The sequence below is a fragment of the Nerophis ophidion genome, linkage group LG08, assembly GCF_033978795.1.
Source record: "Nerophis ophidion isolate RoL-2023_Sa linkage group LG08, RoL_Noph_v1.0, whole genome shotgun sequence".
Classification (NCBI taxonomy): Eukaryota; Metazoa; Chordata; class Actinopteri; order Syngnathiformes; family Syngnathidae; genus Nerophis; species Nerophis ophidion.
Genome location: NC_084618.1, coordinates 56683404 through 56690601, shown reverse-complemented (window position 1 = coordinate 56690601; position 7198 = coordinate 56683404). Strand labels below are relative to the sequence as shown.

General features: G+C 39.2%; 1 long non-coding RNA gene across 1 annotated transcript; it reads left to right on the top strand.

Annotated features, from left to right (window-relative positions):
* Positions 1-246: 246 nt before the first annotated feature.
* On the top strand, positions 247-779 carry LOC133557090 (uncharacterized). Its single transcript, XR_009807688.1, has 3 exons — positions 247-262; positions 466-522; positions 635-779. It is a non-coding gene; the product is annotated as an uncharacterized LOC133557090 (long non-coding RNA).
* Positions 780-7198: the final 6419 nt, after the last annotated feature.

Sequence of the window (7198 nt, the reverse complement as noted above, 5' to 3'; positions counted from 1 at the left end):
ACATTAATAAGTACTTAATAATGACTAGTTAAGAGCCAATATGTTACTAATTTGCATGTTAATAAGCAACTAATTAATGGTGAATATATTCCCAATGTAATAGTGTGATGTTGTTGCGCTATATTATGAACGAGACAGGGTGTTATGTTTTATTTTGAAGAATTGATTTTATTTTGAAGAACCGGATGTCCGGTGCAGGAAGTGACTCTGCGGGGTTTTTTTGGATTATTACTTCCTCTTCTATCGGACTTTTGCTGATGAGGTAATAGTTCTTCATTGCTCTGTGTTTCTTGTGTAAATATTATTTCTAAACTTTCATAATATTTTAAAAGTTAAAACATTAATGTTGTAGGTATAAGTGATGTGTTGTTTTAAGTATTTTTTTATGCACAATTTTGTTAAGTAAGGATTAGAGCGTTGAATGTTTGAAATGTTTGGTCATAATTACACATGGTATTTACGCAGGTATCACTCCGCCAGAAAAGTAGATACCTGTTTACGTGTTTTGTGTTTCCAAAACAGGTATGATGATTTGTGTATTATTATTATTTTTTTGTGATAAAACGTTTTTGTTAATGTAATTTAAATTATTATTTTTGTATGAATGAATGTTGTTTATTTTCTCTTCTATCAGACTTTTGCTGATGAGGTATCACTCCGCCAGAAAAGTAGAGACCTGTGTATGTGTTTCATGTTTCCAACAAAGGTGGTCAATAAATGATGAAACGACGGAATGGTGGAGTGTCTCCTACTTAAAAAACTACACAAAGCAGAATAAGACTCACTACAAATATATTAAAGTGTTACCATGTTTTTTTTACTGGTGCAGAAAATGAACCGTGCATGAACATCACCTTGTTCAAACAACAAAACCAACACAGTGTCTAAACTCACAACAAATTACACACCTGCAAATCAGTCTGACTTCTGCTGTAGCCGTATCTGTAGTAGGCCGGTAGGGAGAAGTTTTTATTTACACGATGAGTTGGGTGTGTTCTGACCTCCGCCGAACCCCTGAGCCCGACTCACCGAACCCCTAGGGTTCGATCGAACCCAGGTTAAGAACCACTGATTTAAACCATTTTAACATTCAAACTATCCGTGCAACACTCTTTGAGCAGCTACTTCACCGTGGTAGAGGAGTTTGCATGTCCAAATGACCCTATGTTTTCTGGGGCTTTTATGCCATTGGTAGGGTCTCACATGACTAACAAATTGTAGGTGAGGGACCAGACGAAGACGCCAGCTCATAGACTTCCTTGAATAGACAACAACAAGAACACATTTTTCCCTTTCCCGGACACGGTTCACCGGGGCCCATCCGGCCCTGAAGGTGGGACTCGATGGCGAGAACCTGGTGGCCGGGCCTGACCCCGTGGGTTCCAAACTGATCATAACCCAAAGAGGCTATGTGGGTTCCCCTTCCAATGGGCTCACCACCCATAGGAGGGTTCATAGAGGTTGGGTGCTTTGTGAGCCGGGCAGAAGTCAGAGGCAGGGCTCTCTGCTTTGGCTGTTGCCCCCGTGACTTGACTTTGGATAAGGGGAAGAAGATGGATGGACAGAACCATTCATACAATCAAAGGATTTCTACATTCAACCTATATCCACATTCAGTATTTCAGTTCAGCTTTAGCATTGGAACATTCACACATAATTTATACAGGAATTACTTCCTACTGTAATTGCATTTAGTGTTTTTTCTAGAGGGAATCCATATTGCCCTAATATATCAAACTATTAGCCTCCCAGGGCGATTGGGTTACAATTACACTAAACCATGCAGATTAGTAGAGGGCCACAAATATGGTCCTACACATGACCCACAGTTTCAGACCCCTGCCCTAGAGTGACAAGCCATCATACTCTAAAAGGTACACAGATTGTTAGAACTGAAGGCGGCAAGGTCGAACGACGTCTTGGGAAACTTCTCATCTGGACTTGAAGCTACAGCGTCAGAATTTGAGCAAACAGTGAGAGTCAACTGCTAAACTCTGCATTTTCTTCACAGGGTGAGTCCTTGCAGGCCTCGTTTTTTTTTGTTTTTTTTCACAGATTTATAATACCAGAATTGAGAATCTGATTTTTAGATTCTGAATTAATGTCTACATTTGTTTCCTTGTTGAAAAATGGTAACATGTAAAACACAGGAAGTGAACAAATAAGCATCAATTGTTGAGACATGTTGTCGCGGTTGTATTAAATGAGATCTGATTGGTCCAACTCCTTTTCATACATATTGAATTGTGTACATGTGATGTTTTTTGTGTAAATTTGTCAAACATGATTAAAATAAATCCACTATTATTATTATAAAGTCTGGTAGTGTTTATTATCGTGGTTGCCAGTGGTGCAGAAGTGCGCTGTCTCACACTGATATACGTTTATAGTGAACTTTATGAAGTTACCGTATTTCCTTGAATTGCCGCCGGGGCGCTAATTAATTTAAAACCTCTTCTCACCCCTGCGCTTACCAAAGACATGCGGTAAAAGTAAGCATGCGCTAATTATTTTAAAACATTTTCTCACTCCGGCACTTACCAAAGGCATGCAGTAAAAATGTGAGTGTGATGTAAGCTCGGACCTTAAATCCTACTGAATTGCTCTTAATCTTCTTCCCTTTATGCGATTTCAAATTACCGGTATTGAAATCAGCCTCCTTCATTTTGAAAATGATGACAGGGGAAGTGTCACTCGTGACGTCACGAGTTTGACCAGGCGGTAATACTAAGCATGCGCTAATTATTTTGCGAAGCGAGTTTGACCCGCCAGTAATTCAAGGAAGTACGGTATCTGAATATTCTGATGTATGGAATGTGTGTATGGAAAGTCGTATGTCTATAACAAGGGTGTCAAAGTCATTTTAGCTCAGGGGCCGCATGGAGAACCATCTATTCCTATGTGTGCCGGACAGGGTAAAATCATGGCATATTAACTTAAAAATACAACTACGACAACTTCATATTGTTTTCTTTGTTTTACTTTGTACTAAAATAGAGCAAGCACATTCTAAAAAAGGACATAACATTTCAAGTTAGTTGAAAATTCTGAGGAAAAAATTGTTGCAGTTTCAAAAACACCATGACAAAAACATAGAATTTAGATTTAGTCCCCGTTCACTCTAAAACAGATTAGATTATCCAGGGTAAATAACACCTAACCTTATCCGTGTCCACACACAACAATGCAACCGTTTAAGACCCCCGCCTCCATCCATCCGCCAACGCAACGCGACCTAATATGCAGAAAATGCACACGTCCTAGTCATCTCCAGTGTTGCAAGTTCTTAAATGTGACTTATCTGAACAATATCCAATGTTGTGATATTTCAATTAAATGGAATCCAGTGTGCTGTGGGGCCCTATTTTAGTGTTTCACACCTGAGCCATCATAAATTCATCAAATCTTTATTAGACATGTAAACGATGTAATAAAGAACATTTTACATCAATCAATCTAGGGAATTAGATATCTGGCCAGAGCACTCCTCACTCCTTTGCCTTCACCTTCATTGTCCATTTGTTTTTGGTGACTATATATACTCTGGACCTAAACGTTGAGTCCGCGACATACACGGTTGACAATAACTGAGACAGTCTGCTTTGCCAGTCCAAAAGTATTCGCTGTTTTTTGTAGTCTTCCCTTGACGATCAGGTAATACAAAGCACAAGCTACCTTTTTTATCACATCCACGGGAGCCCGCATTCTCGTTGTCTCTCCTTTGAAAAATGGATGAAGTTTGTCGGTAAATAGAATCACAGCTCTCCCGTCCAAAGGCAAAAACATAGTAACTCACTTCTAGCTGATTTTGAGAAAACAAAGGAAAACCAATCTATCTTGATGCTGTCTCACAAAGATCGACAAAGTCATCAAACGTATAGATGTTTTCTTGAGCTTTCATTTTCTTGCCTATTGAGCCATGGATTGAATCTGCTCTCATGAACGTGTGCCCTTTCTCCAGATATTTTATCACAATCTCGGGTGGGCCCCATTCTGCGTTTGCACATTGGGCAAGAGCCGTGTACAGCGTCCAGTTTTTATTTTGACCTCCACAGTTATCTGCCCAAAAGAGTATGCAAGGGGAAGAATCAAGAACAATATATTTAATGAAGGTGCTTGCAACGTCCTGGGCCAATCTTCCAAATATCCCCTCGTGCCATAATATCATATAATCAGGTTGACCGTCGGCCCCCATTCATGCAAATGTCTCATTAAAGACAATAAGGCGACTGACAAAGAAGTTCTGATTGGTCCCTTTGAGATACTAGGTTTGTCTGTTGTATCTACGCGGTTATGTGGTAGTTGCTAGGTCCTGCCATGCACGTAACAGCTTGCTTACGGAACAAATTACGATATCGCATACACTAATGTAAAGCATATCACCTAGGAACTCCAAATTTATTATCAGCTCAGTTTTGACCAAAATTGAGTTACTGAGTTTTGCCTTTGGACGGGAGAGCTGCTGACCTGGACATTGGAAAGTTCTCTTGTTGTCTGAGAAGTGCTGTATCTGAAATAGCTGCAATCGTTTTCTCTTAAGGTATTCATGTCTGATTTCCACAAGCTTCTGTACAGACGGAAGGAAGAACACGGGATGTCTGGATGACTCACCTCCATATTTCCAGTGGTTAGCTATGAGTTACAAAACCGCTTTATTATGAAGCTGGCTGTGGCGCGTTCTTTCTGACGTCACTTCCTATGTGGGGTGCGGTCTTTTTGGCATCACTTCCTCTTCGAACTCAGTTCATCATTTATTTATTATTTAAATCATTTATCATTTACCATGAATTGATATACGTGGACCCCGACTTAAACAGGTTGAAAAACTTATTCGGGTTTTACCATTTAGTGGTCAATTGTACGGAATATGTACTGTACTGTGCAATCTACTAATAAAAGTTTCAATCAATCAATCAAGTTTGTCATTTTCAGTGTTGATTTTCTTTAAATTTGCACTGTAGACCACATTTTCACAGAACCATTTCAATGTGCAGTGTGTCATGCCGCATTTTAAGTGGGGTTACCAATTGTTTGTTTTACCTCTGTTTGTTTGACGTTGGGTCGAGGGGAAGGAGTCACAACCCCGCTATGGTGGACCTCTTGCTTGGTATACTTGCTCGCCCCGGTATAAACTATTTGCTTGCCTAACAGAATTGCTATTGCGACATCCAGTGGACACATATAGGAAAACAGTCCAAGTTAAAAATGCTTCTCGCGGGCCAGATTGAACCTATTCCAGGGCCTGACCCAGCCCGCGGGCCGCTTGTTTGACATACCTTGTCCATAAAATAAAGTGCAGAGTCAGTGTTTAGTTTTTTTTTTTGTTTTTTTTTGATACTTCATACACCTGTAGTCATTGATCAGCGGCAGAAAAAATGACTTGATAAAACGTGCCAATCGCTAATCCAGGAACTTCGGATTCCTGCTGCGGACAATGCTTTTCTTTGCTTTTCCCCTTCTGTGACCCGCCTTGAGATACTTAGGAAATGGAGAAAATTTGAGGAAAGCATCTAATGTCTGGGTGTGTGCAGCCCACAGATAGGTGTGATCTGCCATTCTTAGAAAGTCTGACGTGATTAATGGCCGCCTCGAGCCTGTGCACGGCTGTTCCGCTCTGATCTGAGTGTCTGAGCACCGGGTGTGTGTTGACCTAACGTCATTCAGCATCTCATGTTGTGTAAATAACACTTAGGGAAGACCCAGGCAAGTCCTCCATGCAGGAGGATGACTCTGACTTGTTTGACATCCATCACTTTCCCCCAAACTCTCTTACTTGCTTCTCACTTTATGTTCCATCCCTCATTCAATATGGCAGCTCTCCTACTACAAATACCATAACTCTTTTTAAAACAAACAGTATTTCATACATTTAATTTTTTTTTTGCAATTATTTCTAACAATTCCAACTTCCAATTGTAATTTAGGTACTACCCAAGGTGATACTTTCAATGTGTTGGTGGAGGGAAATATTATACATTGTGGTATCGATCCGATACCAAGTACATATAGAGCCAGTATTGATACTTCAGTTATTTTTTTTTTTTATTCAAAAGGAAGTTAGGTAAAAATATAATCATTTTGTGATGTGTGCCTTTTAATCTGTAAATTGATATTATACTAAGCAAACACAAATATTTGTATCAATGCACCTACATTAAGGCCATTCAACAATATTTGTTACAAAAAATATATAACAACAAAAAATAACTTCCTTCCTTCCTTGACCTTTTCAGTGGCCTTGTGGTTGGAGTGTCCGCCCTTAGACTGGAAGAGTTCAAAGACTATACCAGGGGTAGGGAACCTAAGCCAGATGTGGCTCTTTTGATGACTGCATCTGGCTCTCAGATAAACCTTAGCTGACATTGCTTAACACGATAAGTAATTAATAATTCTGCTGGTAATCACAGTTTTGATTGATTGATTGATTGAAACTTTTATTAGTAGATTGCACAGTAGAGTACATATTCCGTACAATTGACCACTAAATAGTTACATCCGAATAAGTTTTTCAACTTGTTTAAGTCTGGATCCATGTAAATCAATTAATGGTACGTGTTAAAAACAATGTTGAAAATATAAAACATTCTCATGCATTTTAATCCATCAATCCGTTTTCTACCCCACCAGTTCAAGAAGTCGCATTAAGAAGTATTTTATTTATTATTGGTTAGCTTCAGAATAACAATGTTATTAAAAAGAATAAGAGACTTATTATACTCTAAAAATGTTGGTCTTACTTAAAAATGCACGCATTTAATTGTATTTATTGTTAAAAAATATTATATGGCTCTCACAGAAATACATTTTAAAATATTTGGCTTTCATGGCTCTCTCAGCCAAAAAGGTTCCCGACCCCTGGACTATACCGAATACTATAAAAATGGGACCTATTGCCTCCCTGCTTGGCACTCAGCATCAAGGGTTGGAATTGGGGGTTAAATCACCAAAATGATTCACCAGTGCGGCCACCACTGCTGCTCACTACTCCCCTCATCTCCCAGGGGCTGAACCTGGGAATGGGTCAAATGCAGAGTATAATTTCACTACACTATCATTGGGGCTTTAACTTTACCTTTATTCCCTTTTAATACAAAATAAAGTCAATAGTGTGAAATAGGTCAACAAAAAGTAGTATAATTCAAATCCCTTGGTGTTATGGCGCCAAAAGCCCTCCTTTGTCCAAAAATGTATCCTGAGT